Here is a 26,046-nt window from a genome sequence, read left to right as displayed (position 1 = left end):
GAAAAAAAAAACATCTGAACCTTAACATGTCCTGGTCTTAGTCAAATAAATATGCAATCTGATGAACCAATACAAAAAGCAAATTCACTTTTCTTTGCTCAAATTTTTATAAACTGCACATCTGTGTATGAGACATAATAAATACAAGCTGCAAGCCATAAAACCATTTAAAATAAAACTTAAAAAAGATTTTTAACATTATCCAGCAAACTTTCCTATTTAAGGTATAAAAAAACCACCACTGGTCTCAAATGGTAGTTTAATATTTATATATGTTTTCACATTCTTTTATTTAAAATTTTATTCCTAGAATTTCTAGTTATAGAAATATATCTATCTAGGGTTTAATAAAGGGGAATGTCTAATTTGACATCTAAAGGCTTCTCAACACAATACACCTCAGTTGAAAATCTGTCATCATGTAACAGAATGATCTCTTCCAACAGAAATAAGTATTTTACCTGCCCATATCCCTGTCCACCAATTAGATGAGCTTGATTCCCATCCCCATCCAATCATTTATTTGAGATCATCCTTTAAACAAAAGCAAAAGCATATGAAAGCATATCATACGAAGGCTGGATAATTGCTTGGTGATTAGTGATGGAAAAAAAACAAACAGACAGGTAAACACATTCTCAAGGCTAAGGGGATTTCATTTCGTTTAAAGGCTAACCTGTTCCTTTTATTTGTATGCCTATAAATTCCTATTAACCCATGATACTGCATGAAAACATGAGTAACTTGTAATACTGTGGGGCTTTCAATGTCCTGAACTTCTTCAGTGACATGACATGTTTATTGACTATGCAACCCCAGCTCCCAACAGGCTTTTGGACCATTGCTAACACATCATACTCTTAAAGAAATATTAAACAGCATTAAAAGAACATACGCTGTTTCAGCAAGAATAGATAACATAAATGAGCAATAAATTCCCACAAACAATTAAAAAAAAAGAAGATGAATAGTACACAATATTACAATCTTACGTGATTTGAGCCTCTAGTTTCAGGAATGAGAATAAAACACTGCAGCTTGGCTCCTAAATGGTATTGCCAAAAACAAAAAAAACAGTTCACCAGCATGTCCCATAGAAAAAAGTGGTTAAGTTTTTGGGGAAAACATTCTCTCATAGCATTTGCTTCGTCACGGTAGAAGTGACGCAGTTTTCAATACCTCCGAAGGTTCTTGTATCACGTCTGTAAAAGCAGCCAGACTCTAAATATCATATCGCTCACCCCCAATTTCTGCTGCGTAGGTTTGGGTAACCGTATGACCTCCATGTATGGGTAGGAGATTCCAGAATTACAATTAACCCATTCGTAAAACCCATTCCCAATTTCGAATGTCGACGTCCTGTGCACCCACTGCAAACGAATCGCCATTTCATCTGTTTACCTGCCGGATAACATTTGATGATTTTCCAGTTGATCACAGATAACAGCACAGAAATTTTTTAGATGAAGTATTGATTTATGCAAAGATGCTATGGTATAAGAAAACCCAGCCCACGATACTTCAATAGCTCTCTTTCCTGCTGTAGCAGCAGCAGTAGCTGACAGAGACCTGTCGACAGACAGTTTCTTCTCTATCTGTTCTGTGACGCAGCTGAAAATTCTCAGTTCTGCTCCCAGTGTCGCATAAAGGAACTGCATGCTGGGAGAGCTGCTTTCATAACACTGCAAGGACAGAATGACGACGGTTCAGTAAATATTGAACAGTCTAGATTGTTTCTTGGTAGTTACAATGTATAAAAGACTGTACAGTGTGACAAGAAACTCTGCAAATAATACATTCTTAACACTAACTTTAATACAAGATGTTTTTTTTTCTGCTTTAAAGATTGATCAAAAGTTTAGGCCATTCACAAGAGTCACAGTGTTTTTTTACCCGTAATGTGTGTTTGTAGTGGATGTATTTTATATGCATTTTGCATGTAATCTCAGAAATGTCAGCTCAGAGGGACACAGTATTTGTACACCTAGAATACCATGACAAATGTGGATGTAACATCTTTTGGGGTAAAAAGTACCATTTTTGTGTTTGCAGAGGACACCAAACTATGTACTAGAATTGAATTAAGGCCATACAGAATATCTATAAACTACAAGCAGACTTGGATGCCTTGTTTATATGGGCAGCCAAATGGCAAATCACATTTAATATTGATAAATGTAAAGTTTTGCACCTAGGGGCCATGATTCATACTGTCCAAGGGGAATACATTTGGGGGGGGTCAGAAACAGAAAAGAATCTGGGGGGTTTGGTAGATCATAGACCTACTAATAGCATGCAATGCCAAGCTGCAGTTTCTAAAGCTAGCAAAGTGTCTTCTTGTATTAAAAGAGGAATAGACTGCAGAGATGGAGACATAATCCTGCCCCTGTACACAGCATTTAACAGACCACATCTGCAACATGCAGTCCAGTTTTGGGCACCAATTCAAAAAAAGGATATTGTGGTATTGGAAAGAGTGCAGAGAAGGGCAAATAAACTAATAAAAGGAATGGAGGAACTATTAGCTATTAGATTATCTTAACTGAATCTATTCTCCCTTGAAAGAGGACATTCAAAGGGGGATATATTCCCCCTATATTAAAGGTCCATTTATTGAACTCACTTCCCAAATATACACTTTAAGGTCATTACAAAGACAAGGGGGGACTTTTTGTGTCTTTACATTAAGGCCGGTGAAAATGTGCCTGCTTGCCTGCACTCCCAAGCTTTATCAGTTTCGTCAATCCCGCCCGGCCAATCAGGAAATAGCCTCCTAATCATCTCTGGCTATTTATCTAGCTCAGACACAGCACTTAGCGTTCGTGCAACGTGTCTCCACTAGTCCTCAGACCCCAAGCTCTGCTGAGCATTTCCTGTACACCTGTAGGTTAATTCATTGCTTACCCTGTCCAGCTAACCTGTCCTGTGCTAACCCCTTGTTGGCCAGTCTGTTGTTTACCAGCCAATTCCCTTGTGCTGTTTGAGTGATCCTCTCTGTTTGTGGTTATTCTTATGACTCCTGTGTTCCCTGTGTCTTCCTGTGTCTGCGGAGGCCCCTGTGTCACTGGTGTCTATTTCCTGGATCCCTGGTATTTGACCCCTGGCTTGTGACCTGACCGCTCTTGCTTGCTGCCTGCCTCGAGCTGCCCAGCTTTCCTTGAAAATACTTCTTCTTGGTGATTTGGTACCGTGTATCTTCCTGGCCACCCTGGTGTGCTCAAGGATCGCAACCTGGTAGTAACCAGCAGCTCAATATCTGCACCACTGAAGGCTCTAGAGAAGACCTGGTTACTGCTAAGACTTTGCTCTTTGGCCCTTTCTCAGAGTAAAATACTATATCTGTGCAAGTATTAGTGCCCCCTAGTGGCCCTGTCTCCCCATGCATGACACTGAACTAAAATGTAAATATTCAATTCTCCAGATACATAGGTCAGTGAGTACTTGTGTTAATGCTCACTGCTAAATATTTATAAAAATACTTCAACATACAAACATTTGGGTAAATAAATGAATAAGGGGCAAAAAAAAGGCTATTTTTCACAATGCAGTGAAAGTTTAAGCACCAAGGTAAATTAAAGTATGGCAGAAATAGATACCAAGACAAACTTTAAAAAAGGTTAGGGATCCCAATAGCAAGAGAGTTTGCATTAGAGAATGTGGAGATCTATGATTGCTAAGCAGTTCAACAGACACTGGGTACAAGGCCTGCATGCTGGGATAGCAGCAGTGTCAAAATCCTAGCTTAGGTCGAGGATGGTTTAAAGTGGAGAAAACTCCTGTATGTTAATGCTTGTAATACTAAATGATTGTAATTTTGAAATGGCACAAAGTGCTGTGATTTTTTGTTGTTGAAATAAATACAAGCCAAAGGCCTTTTAACCCCATTCTTGAGCTCTAGCTAAGCATGATTTAATGTCTGCTGTCTAAATCTCATCTGATTTGAGCTGGTCTTATCCTAGAATATTACAATATGTTTAGGCTCGAAGAAATAACATTTTTATGTTTGAGTTAAATTAATGTGTTTCAGCCAAGCATGCACATGGGTATCAGCCAGAACAGGAAAAATATGATCAAATGTGAACAAGACATTTGAACTTTCACAGAATGTTGTCAGCGGGAATGTAGACAGCATTTAAAATCTTACACTCTACCCAAAAGTTACTTTTTCATCTACTAATTATTGACCTAAAACTAAAATGTCTACATTCCTAGTCAGACGTTCTACCTAATTATAACTGTCTTAAAATAACCATTATAAATATTTTGGAATGGCACACAACATTTTAGATATTCATATCCTACCCTAGTAAAAATGTTTCCAGACTTTATAAATAACACAAATATTGAACAAACACACAACAAACAATTTAAGAAAACATTTTTAACTGCATTTCTAACGTTGATTTCTTCATGAAAATTGATTCTGAAATAAAAGATCATTAAGTCCCAAAAAGCAAAGGTAAACATATTTCAATAGACTCTTAAGAAATTGTGACAGCCTTTAGTGAATTAGTATATAGTTAGGGTTTTAAAGAATGTGCCTCCATATGTATGTAGATGTTAAGCATTTTTACTTTTTGCATATCCCACTAAGAGCATACAAGGGAGCCTAAGGAAATACAAAATAATCTGTTTTATGACTTGGTGGGCTCATTAGGGCCCAACAGATAAAACATGGTTGATCTAAGTGTTAGAAATCGTATAAAACTAGAACATGCAAACACTGCTAGTTCCCATCCAATGTCAATAACAGTGATCAACTAATTAGCTATGAAATGGCATAAAAAATGGCCAAGCAACATTTAGCAATCTAGTCTGTCAAATTTACAATGCTTTCAGTGTTTATAGCTATATTAATGCACTTGTAACAAAAACAGAATTAGGTAGTTTGTGATACTATTTTCATTCTCACTATTACAAAAATTGCTTGGACTGAGAAGAAGTGGGTAAGCCCATAAAAGCTTCTCAGAAAGCTTTTGTTAGTGGAAATAAAAACATATCACAAACAATACTCCTAAAAGAGGATAACTGCCTTATTTCATTGAGCAACAAAGCATGCTATAGATCGAATTTGGATGAAAACAACAGATATGTTTCTTTAGACTTTTATATAAAAGTAAATGGCAGGACAACCACCTAAACATGACAGTACTTTTCATACTGAAATTTATAAAGCACATTTTAGTATAGGCCCGAAGGAGCTGTTTCTGAAAAAGAAAACAAAGTTATGCTCACCTAAACCTTTAATCAAGGTCCCATTACATTGATATTTTAGGATGAACTTTAGAGATAATTAAGTGTGACAAATGTAAGCCCTGTTGCTGACATCTGTGCTGCTGTGTGCATTACTGCATTAAAAAAGGACCCCACTGCTGGACAACCAATAAGAAATGTCCATACAGGCAGCAAACTGGACACCATAATGAAGACCCTGCCAGAAGTACAGGAACAGTGAATATTAGGTTCTGAAACATCATGTGACTTAGGTGACTTCTTATTTCATTTTATGCCACAGGTAAATAGAGGGGAGTGGTAGGGAGGTGTTGGGGGTGGCAAAAAACAGCGCTAAAGTAGGTTATTGTTTAAGAGACAAAATGCGTTGTGGTAAGGCTAGTGTAGGCCAATTCTTTTTTAATGTAACATTAAGGGAGCAATAGATGTCCTTATGTGTATCCATTCACAAATAAGGAGGCCATAAATTGACATTTATCTAAAGAGAATGGGGTCAGGCATCAAGGCTGTGGCCCTGAAAAAGACTTCTGCAGCTTTCAGCAGCAAAAAATGGCTTTTTTAACATAAAATTAGCTTCAGCATTAGAACCAACAAAGAAAAGTATGTCACTAACTAAAGGATATTAAGCAAAGACGGGGTATTAGAATCCATAGCACTCATGGGTCTTCCCAAACAGGAACAGGGCTATCTTCAGTGCTCAGTAATTTACATAGCCCAAAAAGCTTTCCAGGCAACTGACACTCTTGACGCTTTCAGGCACCACCCACTTTTATGTTTTCAGGAGTTCCTGAATTTAAACCCCTCCTGTAGGTCAATCAATCAGCTAGTGCTCTTTAACTCCTTGCCACTGTGTAAGGAATGTGAAATGGCAGAATGGGGCTAAAAACAAACTTTAAGACAGCCACAGTTTGTTTACATGTGGATCATTTACCAGTAGATCAATCAGATTTATCACAGGGAGTTCAATACACTTCAGATACTTCGGTTATAGGTTAACATATCAAGGCATTTTCAAACTAGGTCACACAAGTGGTAAACTGGCAAATGGGACATAAATCACAGTACCTCTTAACTTCAGCCTTTTACCCCCAGCCAGTAAAACCAGTCAGGTGTCCTTCATAGCAGTAGGAAACCTCTTTTACATTTTAGATACTTGTGCCAACAACAGTAATCTGCTTTGTAGGATTTACCAGTCCGAAATTTTGAGCAGTGCCACAAGCTGCCATTGACACATCCAAGTCAGGATGCACAGGATTCGAGTTAGTCTTTCCATTATCGACCCTGACCTCTACTCACAACTAATTCTCAGTCTCTAGACTAAGAACATTATGATCAGAAATGAGTGAATTTCTCGAAAATTTGATTCGGCCGGTTCGCCAAATTTTCCAAAAAGATTTGCTTCGATATGAATTTATTTGCGGCGAATAGCGCTAAAACACAACTATTTCGGGGCTGCAGAGAGCCTTGATAGTGGTGTAGAACACTGTGCCTTGCAGTAACACCCATAGGGAGTCTGCTGTGGTAGTGAAATAATACTGTGAGTCAGTATGACATGCAGATGACAGGCGTCACTATTAGAATCACTGCACACTTCACCTCTTTGGGCAGTCACGGGGCCAAACTGACTCAAGTATGAACTCAGCCTTACAGGTCCATGTTAGCGTCAAGAAGAAGCGCACTCCAGCTGATTCCACATAGGTGTCCACAGAACCTGTTCTATTAACTGCTTATACAAGTAGAGCCCCCCCCCCCCGACAGAGTGGAGAGGGTGACTGAGGTGGCGGCAGCAGCATCAGGCGGAGGCCACAGAGTGGCACAAAGACTGAGTGTGGAGTTGGGGACAGCATCAGGAGGCTACAGAGTGGCACAATGACAGAGACTGGAGGGGGCAGCAGCAGCAACATCTGGCAGAGACCACAGAATGGCACAATGACAGAGTATGAAGATGGCAGCAGCAGCATCAGGAGACCACAGAGCGGCAAGGTGCCATAGTGTGGAGATGGCAGCAGCAGCATAAGGGGACCAAAGAGTGGCAAGGTGACATAGTGTGGAGATGGCAGAAGCAGCAGCATCAGGAGACCACAGAGTGGCAAGGTGACATAGTGTGGGGATGGCAGCAGCAGCATCAGGAGACCACAAAGTGATCCGGTGACAGAGTGGAGCGGTGGGTGGCAATACCAGTAGACGAAGGTGGGTAAAAGAAGGAGCACTTGGTATCTGATGTGTGGCATCAGGAGGGGACTTGACTCCGGGGGGCTGTCGTTTCTGGCTCTAAGCGCCTGGCGCTCGCCGGGTGTGACCCTCTCCGAGGACAGCGACAGGTGGGAAGTATGACTGGGGCAGTACACCTGTTCAACGGTAATGCAGGTGTCCTAAGGCAAGCTCAGGGAGGACAGAAACCTCCCGTGGAGCAGAAGGGAAAAAGCTTACTTGATCTTGATTTTCAGTATGAATACAGACCGTAAAAGTGGGGCCTCTTGATCCTTGCTACTTTTGAGTTAGGAGCAGGAGGTGTCAGAAAATTTACCACAGGGATAACTGGCCACAGAGTAGCACAATGGCAGAGTCTGGAGGTGGCGGCAGCAGCAGAAGGCTACAGAGTGGCACAATGACAGAGTCTGGAGGTGGCGGAGGCATCAGGAGGCTACAGAATGGCACAATGACAGAGTCTGGAGGTGGCAGCAGCATTAGGATTTTCAGAATGAATACAGACCGTGAAAGTGGGGCCTCCTGATCCTTGCTACTTTTGGGTTAGGAGCAGGAGGTGTCAGAAAATTTACCACAGCGATAACTGGCCACAGAGTGGCACAATGGCAGAGTCTGGAGGTGGCGGCAGCAGCAGGAGGCTACAGAGTGGCACAATGACAGAGTCTCGAGGTGGCAGCAGCATCAGGATTTTCAGAATGAATACAGACCGTGAAAGTGGGGTCTCTTGATCCTTGCTACTTTTGGGTTAGGAGCAGGAGGTGTCAATAAAATTTACCACAGGGATAATTGGCCACAAAGTGGCACAATGGCAGAGTCTGGAGGTGGCGGCAGCAGCAGGAGGAAACAGAGTGGCACAATCACAGAGTCTGGAGGTGGCAGCAGCATCAGGAGGCCAGAGTTGCACAATGACATAGTGTGGAAGTGGCGGCAGCATCAGGAGACCACAGAGTGGCAAGGTGACATAGTGGGGAGATGGCAGCAACAGCATCAGGCGAAGGCCACAGAGTGGCAAGGTGACATAGTGTGGTGTTGGCAGCAGCATCAGGAGACCACAGAGTGGCAAGGTGACATAGTGTGGAGATGGCAGCAGCAGCATCAGGAGACCACAGAGTGGCAAGGTGACATAGTGTAGAGATGGCAGCAGAAGCATCAGGAGACCACAAAGTGACCCGGTGAAAGAAGGAGCACTTGGCATCTGATGTGTGGCATCAGGCGGGTGGCAGCATCAGAGTAGTAGCTGAGGCAGGTAGCCAGAAAAACCGGTCTCTTTTGTCAAGGTTTGGGTCAGGCGGCATGGATCATCTAATCAGAAGCATCAGGCATTGGTGGGTGGAAATCCTGGCTGATCCACACCTGATTCATCTTGACAAAGGTCAGTTTCTCCACATTTTGGGTGTACAGGCGAGTTCGTCTTGGGGTAACTATGGCCCCCGCCGCACTAAACACCTGCTCTGATGCCACACTACTGGCCCGGCAGGACAGCTTTTCCAGCTTTTCCAGTTTGGCTGCCCAGTAGTCCAGCGGATCTTCAATGAGGGCTGGCAGGGTGCACTCCAAGTATGCCACCACCTGCTGGTTCAGGTTCTGCTCTATATCTGTAGTTTCTTCAGTATGCGGGTGCAGAAAGCTGTTCATCAGCGACTCTAGACTAAGACTGCTGCTGATGGAGCTGGTACTGCTCCTGCCACCCCACCCCTCCCCAGCAGCCATGGCAGTGGAACGTGAGTGCAGAGGGCCCCCCAGGTCAGACCTGCGAGAGGATAGACGATGGTGCAGATAGGCAGCGGCCAACTGACCACATAGGATGTCTCTGTAGTAGTTCAGTTTGTCCTCCCTCTCAGCGGGGGTAAAAAAGGCCCCCATTTTGGACCGGTAGCGAGGGTCCAACAAGGTGGAGAGCCAGAAGTCATCCCTCTGCCGAATGGTGACAATTCGGCTGTCACTGCGCAAGCAAGTGAGCATGCAGCGGTCCATTTCTGCAAGCATGGAGGGACTCCCTGCTTCCATCTCCACTGCATACTGCCACGGTGTGTCTGGGTCCTCTGCCTGGTCTTCCTCATGTCCCTCTTGCTCCTCTGGCTGCTCCTGCTCGTCCTCCCCTGTCACCTGAGTAGAAAAACCACCCATTTTCGTATACATTGCCATTGCTCCAATGTCCTCCTCCTCCTCCTCCAGTTCAGCCCCCACAGAGCTCATATGGCTGTGAGATCTAGGTGCCACGTCTCTAGTCTCCTGACCAGCCAGATTTACCAGCATCTGTCCCAGAACATGAAGCAGTGGAATGGCGTTGTTCATTCCGTAGTCCTGAAGACTGACAAATAACGTGGCCTCCTCAAAGGGCCTGAGCAAACGGCAGGTGTCACGCATGAACTGCCACTGGCTGTCATCAAAGTTACACATGGGAGTACTCCTATCCGCTTGGATCAAGAATTCATTGATGGCCTTTCTCTGTTCATATAGTTGGTCCAGCATATGGAGGGTGGAATTCCAACAGGTGGAAACGTCACATATCAGCCTATGTTGGGGATGCCGTTCTGCCGCTGCAGCTCAAGGAGGGTGTGCTTTGCGGTGTACGAGTGGCTGAAGTGCATGTAAAGTTTCCTGGCCATTTTTATGATGTCTTGCAGATGGGTGGAAGACTTCAGGAACCGCTTGACAACCAGATTGAAGACGTGTGCCATGCAGGGTGTATGGCTCAGCCTTCCTTGACGAAGCGCAGACACAATGTTCTTCCCGTTGTTGGTCACCATGGTTCCGATTTTGAGTTGTCCCGGAGAAAGCCATGATTCGATCTCTTGATGAATCACACAGAGCAGTTCCTCCCCTGTGTGACTCCGTTCCCCCAGGAAAACCAGGTGCAGAACAGCGTGACACCGCTGTGCCCTGCACATGTGGTATGCTGGAGGGGCACTGTGAATTGTCCCTGCAGTGGAGGCTGAGGACACAGTGGAGGATGAGGAGGCAGAGGCGGACGTTGTCGCAGGACCAGCGGCGTGAGAACGTGGAGGCGGAAGCGGTGTCACCTGGCCAAGTTGCTGGTGTGGCTGTGCAGGAATCACATTCAACGAGTGGGCCGTAAAGGACATGTATTGTCCCTGACCGTAGTTACAGCTCCACATGTCGGCACTGCCGTGCACTTTGGCAGACACCGACAGGCTCAAGGACTGGCCCACCTTCTGTTCTACATATTTGTACAGGGCTGGTACTGCCTTTTTTGCAAAGAAATGACGGTTTGGGACTCTCCACCTCGGCTCGGCAAAAGCTATCAGTTCTCTGAAAGGTGCAGAGTCCACCACTTGGAAAGGGAGGGACTGCAGCACCAACTTGGGACAGGAGCACATTCAGCTTCTGCGCCGTTGGATGAGTGCACGCATACTGTTGTCTCTTGGCAATCGCTTGGGTGATCGATTGCTGACGGAATGACTGACAAGGAGTAGCAGAAGATGGAAATGACATACAGCTCCCTTCCGCTAAGGTGGTGGAGCCTTGACTGCCTGAAAGCCGGTGCCTGCCACTGGGTGATGCAGCGGTTGCTGCGGCAGGCTGGACCACCACATCGGAGCCACGGTTCTCCCAGGCCACTTTATGGTGGCACCCTGGTTACGCTTTACCTTGTGCCCACATATTCTACATATGGCCATGTTAGCCTCCTCCGGTGGCTTAACAAAACACTGCGACACCACCGTGATTTTCCCCCCAACACTCTGCACTGACTGACTGCTACCACCGCTGCCTCCGTGAACCCCTGCACCTGTATTTCTCGGGCAGGTAGGCTGCTGCGAAGCATGTGGTCTACCCCGGGCACGTTTGGCTCCCGACCTCCCATTGCTGCCACCCTGCTGACTAACAGCCATGCTACCACCTTGCTGGCTCAGCCACTGCCCTCTTCTCCTGATGATGATGAAGCCCCTTCTTTACCCGGCTCCCAAGTGCAATCGGCTTCATCATCAACGAGTAGTGTCTGCACGTCACTGATGTCCTCCTCAACGGTCTCTGGGTCAGGAGCCCAACCGCTCGCAACACCTCCTCCCACAACCACTCTCCTCATCACTACTTGCCCGCCTAGCGGAGGAACCGGCGGATGTCTATTCCAGATCTTGGCTGGGCAGTAGCTGCTGACTGTCCTCTACTAGCTCATCCTCGCTGTATAGTGGAGCTGAGCCCACAGCATACAATACTTCTGTGGCTGAGGGAACAACAAAGAACAAAGGCAAGTTGAGGACAGGTGAGGGCACAGGGTCTGCTCTGGGGCCATGCCAACTAAGGGTTGTGTCTGAGGAACCCACCAACTGTTGTCTGGGGGTGTCTGATGTCACTTGGGATAAAGTGGATGACCGAGTTAACCAATCAAGAATCGCTGGGTTGCTGGTCAAGACACGACCGCTAGATCACACCGGGAGCTCAGGCCTCTCGCTGCGACTCCTGCTGCCACACCCCCTTACTCTGCTGTGACCTCTGCCTGCCACTGTGCATGGCCTGCCACTTCTCTGTCTGACATACTTTTACTTGAACTAATTCAATTAAAAGCAAATTAAAACACACCTAAAAGCGACGAATATATTTTTATTTTTGTACAGAAATAGGCCACTAAACGCTTTTACCACAAAAAATTGCAACAGTGAACTGCGTATATATTTTTCTTTTTGTACTCAAATACGTCACTAAATGCTTTCACCACATATAACTGCAACAGTGAACTGCGTATATATTTTTCTTTTTGTACTCAAATACGTCACTAAACACTTTCACCACATATAACTGCAGAAGTGAACTAAGAATATATTTGTATTTTTGTACTGAAATACGTCACTAAACTCTTTGACCACAAAAACCTGCAACAGTGAAGTGCGTATATATTTTTCTAAATATATAAATTGATGGAATGAGAGAGCTGTATAATGGCTATTTGGATCCCCAAAAAATCTTTCCCTGCACTTGTAAATCGCTTTTCTAGCATTGTCCCCAGTGCCTTCTGACGTCTCTCCCTGCACTAAGATGCTGTGAAATGATTCCTCCCTATCCTTTCCCTGCACTTGTAAATCGCTTTTCTAGCACTGTCCCTAGCGCCTTCTGACGTCTCTCCCTGCACTAAGATGCTGTGAAATGATTCCTCCCTTTCCTTTCCCTGCACTTTTAAATCGTTTTTTGAGTTTTTCCTATCCTATTAGGTTTTTCCTATCACTCTCCCTAGCGCCTGCACACGTCTCTCCCTGCACTCAGAACACTGTAAAATGTCTTAATCCAAGATGGCTGAGGCTGTTTAAAGGGGTGTGATATTACAGGGCTGGCTGGCTGCTGATTGGCTGCATGCATGGCATTATGGGTCATCCCTCCTTCTCGTAGTTCCTTGCCCAATGTCCTCACACGTGTAGCCGCCATTTTAGAAAAAATTGGGATTCATTACCACAAATCGCGAGGAAATTCGGATCGAATTCCACTTCGTCAGCTTCCATTCGCTCATCTCCAATTATGATTACGATTATCATTTACTATTGGTGTTCGCAGTCTATGTTTCTCTTCATTTATGGGGCCTAGGGAAATTCCATATTTCTCTGGCTGCACAGTTAGTTCATTTCTTGCTGTTACCACAGTTTCAAAAATCAGGGACAAGCCTTACCCCACTATGATTTCTTGCACCAACTTTTTTATGAGCCCAATTTCCATAGTACATGGGCACTGGAAGTAAGTCACTAAAATAGGTTGGTGCTCCCAAAAAGTCTTCACATATACAAATAGAATTTTACCTGCCAGGCCAATTCCTCCAAGGGGTAACCTTCCAATGGACCTGCATTACATAAGCTCCTGACACTGGAACTGATTATAGCCCAAAGGATGACACCACCAACACTGAACACGACCCGACCTTTGCAACCCATCTGTGCCATCAGATGTGCTTGTTCTGGAGTTTTTCAGGGCTCTTTTCTTGTGCAGTGAAGAATCGGGGTCCGAGGGGGAAGGTCGGGGGAAGGTCCGAGTAGATCCTCTGCAGTGTATAATTTCACTATGTCCATCATATGATCTGCAGATTTGGGGCCTTTTTTCTGACCCAACCTCAGTGATTGCCAAGTAGGAACCTTGGGTACTGGTCAATCGTAACTACAATTTGTGGGCCAGATACAGCCTTGAGCTGTATTTACTTCCTAATATGTTGCTCCAGGTCATGCATCAGGAACCCTGCTGGCCAATTTAGATAATACCTTTATGTCAATATCTGGTTAACCTACACCAGCCTATGATGTATCTGTTCAGTTGCACAAAGCACTGTTCTTTAAGTTTCGTTTTTTAACACCTAAAATGACTCCATGCAGACATCAGATGGAATGTTCAATACTTATGCAGTTGAATAAAAACAGAAAAGACTTTACAAAAGAAGTAACAAATGATATTTCCATCAAGATATTTCCACAAAACAAAATGAGCTTGTCTTCAGCAGAAATGCAAAAAATAATCTATCAGCTATTGCCCATGGAAGGCGAAATCAAAGAGTTTCCTGATCCCCACCAGCAGGCATGAGGCTTTCAGCAGTTCTTAGCAATAATAGTTATTCAGTATAGCTTAAAGTTTACCTGAACACCAGACTTATTAGCAATATCATGCTGAATATGTTTGACTCATCTAGATATCTCACAGGCAATTCGTTATATGAAACTCTTTTACTTCATATTTTGGGCCACAGATAAACTTGCTGCTACGTTTAATTTCGGAAATTATATCTGTTTGAGCAGTTGGCATAGCTTTTAGGGTTTCCAGATCTTGTCATGGTTTTATACAATAAATAATATAGATTTATTCTGGTTTCCTTTTTATCAAACTGATGGATTTTACAAATTTTTTGGTCTCAAAAGAAATTTTCTTTAGAATGTGGGAACTAGCACTAGTACTTGATCCCCCATGGTTAACAATAACAGTATACCAGATCCATGCCAATTCCTTCAAACCATACTTTAATGACCGGTAAAGGTACAAAAAGGCTGCCATAATGAGACATAGTGAAGACTAATGACACTCTAAACCAGGGGTCCTCAAACTACGGCCCGCTGAGGTTCTCCATCCGGCCCGCCGGCAGCCCAGGCTGCTTCTCCGGCTTGAGCTCTGGCTGCCTGCCATCTGCACTCCAGGGAACCCGGTCACGTGACACCACTGTTGCCGGGGTAACGCTGGAGCTGTCGGGCTGAAGCCATCAGGCAGAGAAGGTATGAGCAGTGCAGAGACTCACTGCTGCCTTCATTCCCTGCTCACTGCAGCACAAATGTACATGATCAATGTACATTTGTAAATAGTATAAACATACTATGCACATTGATCATGTACACATGTGCTGCAGTGTGATCCAGCCGATGTATGAAGGCAGCAGTGAGTGACAGGTAGCAGACACTGACAAAGTTTTTTTAGCAGCCCTTTTTTAATTTATAAAAAGTGTGGGGTAGTGTTGGGTGTAGGGTAGGGTGTATAAAAAGAAGCAAATTAATGAATAGCTTGGGATTATTCATTTACATGGAAAATGCAATATAAATTTGCATTTTCAATACACACAGTGAAAATTCAAATTTATCTGTGCATTTTCCATGCAAAGGAATAATCTCAAGCAATTTTAAAGCCAAAGTAAACGCCACTTTTTTTTTTAATGATCGGCAAGTGTGCTGTGCATATAGTATTGTTCTTTCATGTTTTTTATACAATAAATACGTTTTGTGCAGTGTGCATAAGAATGTTCCCGTTTTTTTTCAAACTATAGTACGGCCCCCCGACAGTCTGAGGGACCGTGAACCGGCCCCCTGTTTAAAAAGTTTGAGGACCCCTGCTCTAAACACTCTAAACACAGTCATAAATAATGACACTCTGAATATTCCTTTACATCCACATGTAACTATAGCCAAAAGAACCTATGGGTTCCTGATTTTGTAAATTTCCAGGTGTCATTCACTTGACAAGTATGGCTTCAGCTCCCAGTCCATTTTGTTGGTTGACCTTCATATTGACAGCAACTCCCCTGTGACCTTCTGTTGCTAACTTGGCTTGTCACTGAATTTGCAGCACACTCCTGTCAAAAGAATATACAAATATTCCACATATTGTACAAAAGGGGTAATAAATCAAAACAATCATACAACAAATAAAAAATAATGTGGGAGGGACAAATAAATAAGGTGGGTCAACATAATAGAACATTAGGGAAGGGTCTGCTAGTAGCAACTTGAACAAATATAGTAAAGAAGCCAGCGGCCATAAACACCTTTTGCATTAGCCAAGCTGAAAGATACAATTCAGAACCCTGACAAGTAAATCTAGGCGGTCAAGATAAACAAATTTAAACTGAAAAAAAACAAAAAACATACACCAGACAAGACAAAGGGAAGTAGGGGCAGGTGTGGTTGGGGATTTCGGCTTGGGGGGTTATTGTCATTTTAATTATTATATTTATATATAATATTAATATTTGCAGGGCCGTTATTTCGGTGTTAACACGCAAACATTTCCCTTTGAGTTTGTACCAGTTAAAATCTAGCAGTAGGTAGTGTGTAATCCCAGTTTCCCAGACCATTGTGTCATTTAGCATAGCTGACATTTTTTCATTAGTGAGGTTCCAGGACATTTTCTATTTCACCTGTGCAACTGTGGGAAGAGCAGAACTCCAACCTTTAGCCAGAACTTGTTTTGCAGTGGTAAAGATAATTTTAAGCACACAGAATTGCGAGAAAGTGATTGGGGATTGACTTTCTATCTTAGGGCACTCCCACCAGATGTGGAATAGGGTGCCCTCTAGAAGGACAGCCTCTGAAACACAGATCAGTTGAGGTACTTGTAAATTTGCATATTCTAGCCAGCACCATGTAACACTGCAAAAGAAGTTTATATTTTGCTTTCATGCCTAGCTGCTAGTTGAGTACTTGGAAGTGCAATTCCAAATTTAGCACCATGTTTCCTGATCTAAAGTGTTCTGTAAGTCCTCTTCCCACTTACCCACAAGTGTGCAGCTTCAAGGCTTTCATAGCTAGTAAGGAGTTATAAATATTCATGATACTAGGAAGGCTAGGAAGAAGTCTGCAGACATAATTAAATGAGGAGGGGATTTCATGTGTATTCCTCAAGGAAGTGAAGGTTTTCAGTCACTATTTAAATGCTCCACAATTTGAGTGACCCGGAGGGAAGCCTGAATTATAAAAAATGGGTGCTGGAGGTGAAGGGGCGATATTAGCCCCTCTGGTATTTTTTATGTCTGTCCCATAACTGCAGTGGATGCTTTAGTACTGGATTCGCAATACAGCCGCCGAAGGGGGAACCCAAAGCACACCGATAACACTGGGGAACGATTTTAAACAAATTTTCTGTTGACTTCAATTTTTGAACTTATTTACACTAAAATAGGTATGCTGATTCTGAAAGTGCAGTTAGTTTTTTTCCATCAGGTTTTTTATCTACTGCTTATGTTAATGTGATTACTGTAGCGTGGATTTGTATGAGCTATTTATTTACACGCAAGACAGTGTGGTTAGAGGTTGTGCGCTGCTCTCCGTAGTGAATAAGTAAAATGTATTTTTCTACTTGCACACATATTTCCTCTGTTTTAGATCATGTCTGGCTCTGCTGTTTCTCGTCGTAAGTGCCTAAACATCCCTGATTCATTTAGTTATATTTGTGGCAGCTTCACCATTCCCAGTCAAAGGGCGAACATCAGCACATTTGTAGAACAAGCCTATTTGGCATTTTTCAAAGTTAAACTTGCTGATCAAGATAAGTAATTTTGCAATTATCGATAAACCCGAACTTTTCTCACTGTTTAAAAATCATCACTTACCTGGTCCCCGCTGTGATGATCCGTTCTGTTCCAGCGTCGATCTAAAAAAAAAAATACTCACCTTCTCCCCGCAGCTCCTCCGGACAGGTCTTCTGTCTTCATCCGGCGAGTGCAGTGACGATCACCGGGGTTTCCCGGTGACGTCGCTGCATGCGTCGGTGCGGGCGGTAGGCGGGGCGGGAAATTCAAATCGCTTTGCATTGAACTCAATACAAAAAAGCTGTATTGAGTCCAATACAAAGAAATCCTTATATATTATATAAATATTTGTATTATATATATATATATATATATATATATTATATAAGCTACTTTTCAGTATTTTTCATTTATTTATGTATTCTTGTTTAAGCTGATTTTTGTGTCTTTTATTTAATTTTATTAAAAGTAATTTTTTTTTTTTTTTTTTACATGATCGTGTGTTTCAAACATTTTTTATATTCATGATATCTACTAGAACCCTGTCCGGACATATTTCTGTAAGTTACTGGTCTACAATTTATAAAAAAAATGTCATGAAAAACAGTGTACCGCTTTTGGTAAAGAAATCTAGACAGAAATCAGTGTAACGCCCAGGAGGTTAATGTAGCACTTAGCTCCATTTAGTAAGAATGGTGTGGGGAGATATAAGCCCCATGGTAAAGGTTTATTGTAATTTCCTTATACATGGATGACATTTCAATGTACGCCACCTGCTTAAAGCCATTTGAAAATGAAGCCAACTGACAACATGACCACAATCTTTTAACTCATGCTAAACCATCTCATAATCAATGTCACAACAACTTATTCAATGGTTTGGTTATTAAAAAAAAACAAAAAAAAAACCTCTGACTTTAAGGGCATCTGCAAAAGCCAAGGAAAATCTGTGTTTCCCCAAAGTGGGAGGAAGAGCGAGGAATGACTATAAAGCTGAAACCTTCCTCTACTCTTGTGCAACACACACCAGTAATGAATAAAGAAGGGAGTTTCAAAGTATTTCTGGGGGCAAAAGTTTCCTATGCTGGCGCAATAAGTAGGCAAAGCTCATATTGGGAGTCATTTGTTGATCAAGGGCAGAGTTAGTTAAGCTAGTTGTACCAGTTATTAAAATAACTAGTAATATATATCCCAGTTGTCCACATCTGGAAAGTTTAAGCATTTTTACTGGCTCTTGGAAGATGCACATACTAAGTCAGGTCTGTTTGCCTGCTCAGGTAAAGGCTCTGAAAATGTTATAAAGCTCCTTAGGCTGAAGTATTGGTTACACCTGATGAGTATAATAAAATCTTTGGAAACACGACCATTTTGATTAAACTAAATCTGCCCAGGTAAGAGGGGTTAAATGTGACCATTTTTGCAGTTGGTCTCTTACTGAGTACCAAAGTGGTTTAATATTGAAATGATGTAGCTAACACAGATTTTTACACCCAAGTTTAGCTTGCCTTTGCACCACAAAAAGGTGCATTGAAGACTCCAGTTGTGTCTAACACATTTTGAAAGATATATGGCCTTTGATTTCTCCAGGTTAATAGCGTAGCCTAAAGTACACCATCATTTGCCAAAAGCCGCAAAACAGCCATCAGACTACGTTTTGTTTTGGCTATGTAAAGCAATAGGTCGTCCGCAAAATGTTTCGGCCTTCAGCTGCCTACAAATAAGAACATTCTTTAAGTCTTATTAAAGGGTCTAACACCACATTGAAGAGAATAGGTGAAAGCGGGCACCCCTGATGAGTTTCCAGTGTCATATTATAGACACGGGCAGAATGAATTCCATTATTAGAAGTCTTATAATGGGTTATGGTAAATATATTGTATGTAGGATACAAAAACTTGACCAAAGGCTCTATGAGCAAACATAGAATTGAGAAGCAGCCACCTAACTTTGTCAAAAGCATTGCCTTCTGTGAATTGGGCTGGGTTGCTGCCACCGTGGCAGCAGTAACTGTGCAGATTACAACCATGGAGTGTCTCCCTCTCACAAAACCTAATTAATGGGCCGGTAAAAATGAGGGCAAAAACTGAAAAACAAAAATTGTAGCCAATTAGGCATTTATTTAGCCAGTATCTTGAAGTTACAATTCAAAAAGGAAATAGGTCTATATGAGGTTACTAAAAACGGATCTCTGCCTTCCTTGGGAATCAATGGAGTGTGCGCCTAAAATCTGGGAATGGGACACTGTGGATTATTATAGCATTATATACCTCTGCGAGGAATGGCATGATCTCCTCTGGTATGATTTTATAAAATTCTGCTGGGAAGCTATTAGGACTTTGGGTTTTTATGATTCAAAGTTACACAGTCAGCTTGAAAAAAGACATAACTCTATCAAGTTCAACCACTAGGGAAATAAACACATACCAGATAAAAACCCTAGAAACATAGTTGACCTGAGAAAGGAAAAAAAAAAAACGCCTAGTCCAATTTGCTCCACGAGGGGGAAAAAAATCCTTCCTAATCCCATGAGGGAATCGGATCTTTCCTGGATCAACACGGCCAGTTATCTATACTTTCCTGAGGGTGCCTATTCCACATTTTCACAGACCCTACTGTGAAGAATCCCTTCCTTATCTGTAGACCTTAAAGATTCTCTATATTGACCATTTATTTATTTACACAGGGTGATCATATCCCCCCACGTCTTTTCCAGATGAGGTCTGATCAATGCTTCATACAGGGGCAGTAATATGTCTCTATCTCTGCAGTCTATTCCTCTTTTATTACAAGAAAGTACTTTGCTAGATTTAGATATTGCACCTTGGCATTGCATACTATTATTAAAAGTGTGATCTATTAAAACCCCGGATCCTTTTTAATTTTTGACTACCCCAAATATATTCCCCCTAGATAGTTTGAAGCATGCATGTTGTTAGCCACCAAATGTATAACTTTACATTTATCAATATTAAATGTTTTTTGCCACTTGGCTGCCCAATCGAACAGTGCATCCAGGTCTGCTAGTAGATTATAGACATCCTGTATGGACTTATTTCCATTACATAGTTTGGTGTAACCTGCAAATACAGAAATGGTCCTTTAAATCCCAAATCCAAAAACTCTATATCATTTATAGACGTTCAACAGTACAGGTCCCAACACTGAACTGTGGGGTAGACTATTTAGACTAATCAGAGTACGAATCATTACTGACTACTCTATGGACACCATTTAAGCCAGGTTCTCTATCCATTTACAGGTTGAACTTTCTAAACTGATAAACCCTAACTTGCATATTTACGGTCTGTGAGGTACTGTGTCAAATGCTTCAGCACAGTCCAAGTACACTGCTACTCCACTGTCTACCTGTTTACTTACTTCCTCATAAAAGGAGAGTAAATTAATTTGACAACTTCGATCTTTCTAAAATCCATGCTATCACATATTATTTTCCAGCAGAAACTTCTCTGTGTGGTTATCAAACTCTCTAGGACCTTTCCAACTATATAAAAGGTAAACTTAGCGGTCTGTAGGTACTTGGTATTGACTTTGCTCTCTTTTTAAAGGAACCACATTGGCCTTACACCAATCTATTGGTACCATGCCAGTGATTAAAGAGTCTAAAATAAATAGAAACAATGGCTTTGAAAAACTGAGCTCAGACCTTTGAGGACACATGGATGTAATCCATCAGGTCCTGGAGCTTTATCAACTCTAATTATATCCAACTGTTTCTCAATCATATCAATTTTGAGCCATTATGAACTGTTTAAGGCAGTGTCATTGCTTTGGACAATTTGAACATGAGCTCTGACATTTTCCTTTGTATACACAGAGCTAAAAAAAAAAGGGTTAGTAAATCTGACATTTCTTTATCCCCAGTTAACAACCCCAAAACATCCTTTAAGGGACCTACATGCTCAGATCTGATCTTTTTGCTAATGATATATTGATTTTTTGGGGGGGGGGTGACTTGCTTTCTTTTGCAATCTGTCTTTCATTTTGAAGTTTTGTACATTATTTTTCCTTTTTAAATCTTGTGTTATGTACTTTATAATTTTTAAATGATGAAGATGATCCTCATTTTTTATATTATTGGAATGCCCTTTTACTATTCTTTATAGATTTTTTAAGATTAGCTGTGGGCTACATAGGTTTTAATTTTAGCCTCTTAAACTTATTGCCCCTTTGAATATATTTTGCACTGTGTTTGTGTAGAACAGACTTGAATCATTCCCATTTCTGTTCTGTGTTCAAAATTCCCTCACAGTTCAAGGCGTGGAGAGGCCCCCTAATAATGGAAATTGGAAATTCATAAATGTCCGCCCTTTTTCTGTATCTGTAGTGCCATTACCCCAGTCAATGTCAGGGTAGTTAAATCACCCATCACTATTACTGTCCCAGGCTTTACAGCCCTTTCTGGCTATAGCCGACTGCAAAAATTATCTGTGTATTAAGCATCCCCATATGCAACTCCACCCATAATGTCTCAACCTCATCACATGCTCCATCAACAATTTATTTTTTTATATTCAGGCAACACTACCTTTTCATTTTAGAGTATAGCCAGGAATGTTAACAGCCCAATCATGTGATAAACAAAGCCAGGATTTAGCAATACCAACTAAGTCTTAGACCTCTTCATCGTCCATTTTCTGCCACTTTTTTTTACCGCCAGCCCCCTGTCCTAGGTTAAATATCCCTCAGCCATTCCCATAAATCTTTCCCCAAGCACAACTGCCCCCCTTTCATTTAGGTGCAAACACCTCTGGCATGTAGGTTGTTCCCCAATAAAAAATCAGCCCAGTGGTCTAAGAACCCAAACTGTTCCCTGTTTATACCAGAAGCCACACGTTTAGCTGTCTAAACTCCCACTGTCTTTCTTGTGTTGCACATAGCACAGGCAATATTCCAGTGAAACTATCCTTGGAGGTCCTTCCCTTCAACATGAAGCCTAGTTCTCAAAAATGATTTTTAAAAATCCTCCATCGTTCATATATCCCATTATTGGTTTCAACATACACCACGACAGCTGGATCATGCCCAGCCCCATCCAGTAATTTGTCCACTACATGCCGAAGCCTGACAACTAATTGTTTACACCTTCCTGCATTGCCTTCCCCACCCCTACTAGATGGGCTGCTCTCCTGGCTGCTAGGGGTAGAAGTAACATATAGAGCTGCCACCTCTGGGTTTGCCACCTGCACATCTTTACATACCTTTGAAAATTTGTTAGACTGCTCAAACACAAGGCTGGATTCCTTTTCTGTGAGCCCAATGTTACTCCCTCTAATTACAGTTATATTTGTCAGGGAGCTGATTGTTATTTGGATGTCCTCCTTGGTGGTGAGGCAATTAATTATCCTTCATGATAAAAATGATTTTTAGATAGTTTGGCCTGGATTAAAAGATAATTAAGAGCAGGTGGTTGTGATGGTGCGGTGTACAATTGCTGATATTATTGTTAAAAACTTTTTATGCATTGGAATTCGAGTTAATTGGTAAATCAGAAGGAAGACAGGTCTTTAATTCTCAAAATATGCTGTTTGGGCCCTGGAGGTTTCATTAATTTAGACAATACTGAGCCCAACAAAAAAATTATTTTTGACGAAAGTGGGTCTTTGTTTCTATTCTGGGGGCAACGTGTGCATTTAGACTGATCACTGCCTCTTGCTAAATCTTTTTAGGGTATCTGAAAAATACGTACTTATTGCCTTTCTGCCAATATCCAGTAAACAATATTCAAACACCAGTTTATGCAAGGTCATTACAATGCCATTACAAGGTCATTACAATAGAGATCACATGCATGAGACTGCCAGGCAATCTGAATGAATTCAATGAGAAACCCAGCCCATGGTGATCATCTTGATCACTTAGATTTCTGAAGAGAAACTTCTGACAAAGATCTTTGTTTTTACCCTGACGAACCAGATCATGTGTTGAGGTCTTGGCCTAACCATCCCCAAAGTAATCCCTTCTTCCTTCTTGGGTCTCCATTCCTCTTACTTTCAAGCTTCCAGGAAGACAACTTGAATGTGAAATCATTTAGTCTCTTGCACTAGTGACTATTATCGTTTCAGGCTCTGCCCTTTCATCATCTTGTTCTCTTTATATTAGGTTAGCTAATGTGTCTTATATCCAGGGTGGCACAGTGCTTCCAAAGTCTTCCCTACAAAAGACATTCGGAATGCCCCCAGTTTAACATCCTGCCTTCGTCTATATTTCCTATAATTCTGGGAAAGCCTTCATTAAGTGCTCACAGCCCTATGATTGAGTGGAATACTAAAACTGTGAATGTTTTTTTTACTTCAGTACTATACTCAGAACTGTCTATCTACACCTTTTTATCTGCCACAAAGTGCTTATGACTGTCCTATCAATCTCCTGTCCAGTTTTTAGGTTAGAATAAATATGTCAATTGAGTGGCCAAGGACCCCATCAACATCTAAGCTTTACTGAATTTGCCCATTCTTTCTATAAAACAGTACTAGGTATTGTGGCCTCTTAGCTACCTTGACTGACAGTAATGATGCACGGCCTGTCTTCCTTGTCTGGGGGTAGCATTTGGTGTCTGGCTGTATTTGTACCCAGAAAAGGCCACTCTTCCTGAAACAAATTTTATGTTGAAAAAAACTCTAGCCACACACAACAATCACACAGAGAAATTTAATCAAACCTGGTTTTACTGGTTTCAATACAAATACTCAGATAAATATGCCCTCCTAATAGGAGATGCCTCTCCTTCAGTACCTCCTGATCACGACAGACAATCATGATTTGCCTGAGCATGTAAAGGAAGTAACAAAAAACTATACTGTCATTCTCCTCTCCTCCCTCTTTGTGCCTATACCCCCCCCCCCGCCAATGTTCTCCCTGCACTCCATGTTACCCCCTCCCCCTGTTTTTTTCTTTCTTGTTAAAAATCAAAAATGCAACATTATAGATAGGGAATACACTGTGCAATATTAAAATCAATATACTGAAACAATTAAATAAATATAGACCTGTTGTTTATACAGTTTTTTTCTTTCAGCTTGGACTCTTCTAAATCTGTGTTATACTAATCTGGACTCTGTATTGATGTATCATGATGCTTTTGTAACATTGGATTCTTTTTCATATTTTGTTTGGTTGCAAATAAAAAGAAAATTACAAAAGAAAAAACTCTATGTTCCAAAATTTGATTGCCTTTCCAATATCTCAGAAGGAAATATTTAAGTCAAAACTCAAGAAACAATATTACTACCAGGATTCACATTCAAAACCAAAATATTTATAGATTTAGAGCTGGGTATTCTGTCAGATGTCATCACTTAAAATAAGCTAAAAAGTAATTTTGAAAAAAAAATTAAAAGATTTTTTTTTTATTTCAATGGACCACCTAACTGTGTAGTGTAACAAATGGAATCCAGTAACTGTAAATTTTGTAATTTGGTAAAGCCGACTCTTGCAGATTTCTCAATACAAGATCAAAGCTCCCTCTGTTGGATGCTTGCAATTTTGCCTGTTGCTACTAATGAACTATTTGATAATAACATTTTCATTGCAGCGTTTGTTGCTGATCTGTACAAATTCACCTATCATTTAGACTTCATTTTAGGTTTCCTATTCTGCAACAAGAAACTTTAAGTGAAGTCTAAATGATAAGTGAATGACAAGTTAAATGTGTATCTCTGATATATCACATTAGTGCTTTTCATCCATCCACTTCAGCGTACTACTTTATCTATTAGCCAACCTACTATTCCAAAGACACCACACTGTCTGTTAGTAGCTGCTTGGCAGATGAATCACTCTTTCATAAGCTTTATTACCTTTTTTTTCTCTAATTACTGCCGTGCATATGATCTTACAATATAGCTTTTCCCGTATCTAACCACTATGTAAAATTTCCCATTAAAAGGTTGAGGCATAGGATGCAAATATGTTTTACAGCACATTTCTACAATGAACTAGCATTTCTTTGATTTATATCTCTAGTATTTCCTGCCACATAATGCAATTCATAAAGCACAGGTACAGGGTAGTGGAACTACCAAATTCCAAACTGACATGCATAGAGTTATAATCATTATTACAGTTTTGCTTTATACAAGAGATAGCAAAAAAAACAGTTGCAATGAAATATACTGGGTTGTCTGCAGTTACAAAAATAAACAAAACTAATGCTGAATTTTTTGGAGTGATGCTCAGCTACAGACATCTATCTGTTCTACTATGAAACATCTGTTCACAAACATCGTTATTAAAAAAAGTGTGCAATACTAGTAAACTGTGCTGGTCTGCTATTTCTCAAATACAGTTCCACGTTAATATACAGTTGTTTTTGGAATAACAGCAGTCTGTTTAAAAAAATGAAAAAAGCTCAAAATCCTTATAATAGCTTTTATTTTGATGCACGCAAATGCATTGGGCACACTGCACATTCCAAATCAAAACATAAAGAAAAATGTATCAAATTAATGTCATTCCCTCACAGAAAGTAAAGAAAAGGGATTATTAGCAGTGTGGATTTCAATGTCAAAAAACATGTCAATTATGGTCCTTTTTTAAGGAGGGAAGGTATGCTTTAATACAGCAACCAAATTTTGAAAGACATGGAAGAAAACTGAAAACTACTATTGAAATGGATAGCCAATGATCAGCTCCATGATGATAAAAGAAGGTCTTAGGTTACTTGTGAGTACCGTTACAATTAGAAGATGCCTACATGAAGCCAAGCTATCGTCAAGAAGCCCCTGTAATGTCCCAATATTTAAAAAAAAAAAAAAAAAGAGGTAATAGTAACAAAAAACACACTGACTGGCCTTAAGAGAAATTACACAACATTTTTTAAAATAATGAAAGCAATATTTTAATGAAAGCAAGATTGTTTTTTGGGTCTAGGG

At 41.3% G+C, this 26,046-nt stretch overlaps 2 long non-coding RNA genes across 2 annotated transcripts in view; both read right to left on the bottom strand.

Annotated features, from left to right (window-relative positions):
- LOC140340114 (uncharacterized) overlaps positions 1 to 8,470 on the bottom strand; it is a 43,789-nt gene extending 35,319 nt beyond the window's left edge. Inside the window, exon 1 of the long non-coding RNA XR_011922591.1 lies at positions 993 to 8,470. This is a non-coding gene — a long non-coding RNA (uncharacterized lncRNA). The remainder of the gene's footprint in view (positions 1 to 992) is intronic.
- Positions 8,471 to 11,882: 3,412 nt separating this feature from the next.
- The window catches only part of LOC140340110 (uncharacterized), a 28,167-nt gene continuing 14,003 nt past the window's right edge, over positions 11,883 to 26,046 (bottom strand). Inside the window, exon 3 of the long non-coding RNA XR_011922590.1 lies at positions 11,883 to 15,481. This is a non-coding gene — a long non-coding RNA (uncharacterized lncRNA). The remainder of the gene's footprint in view (positions 15,482 to 26,046) is intronic.

The sequence above is a fragment of the Pyxicephalus adspersus genome, chromosome 1 (genome assembly GCF_032062135.1).
Source record: "Pyxicephalus adspersus chromosome 1, UCB_Pads_2.0, whole genome shotgun sequence".
NCBI classification, from domain to species: domain Eukaryota; kingdom Metazoa; phylum Chordata; class Amphibia; order Anura; family Pyxicephalidae; genus Pyxicephalus; species Pyxicephalus adspersus.
This window is presented reverse-complemented; position numbering and strand designations above follow the sequence as displayed.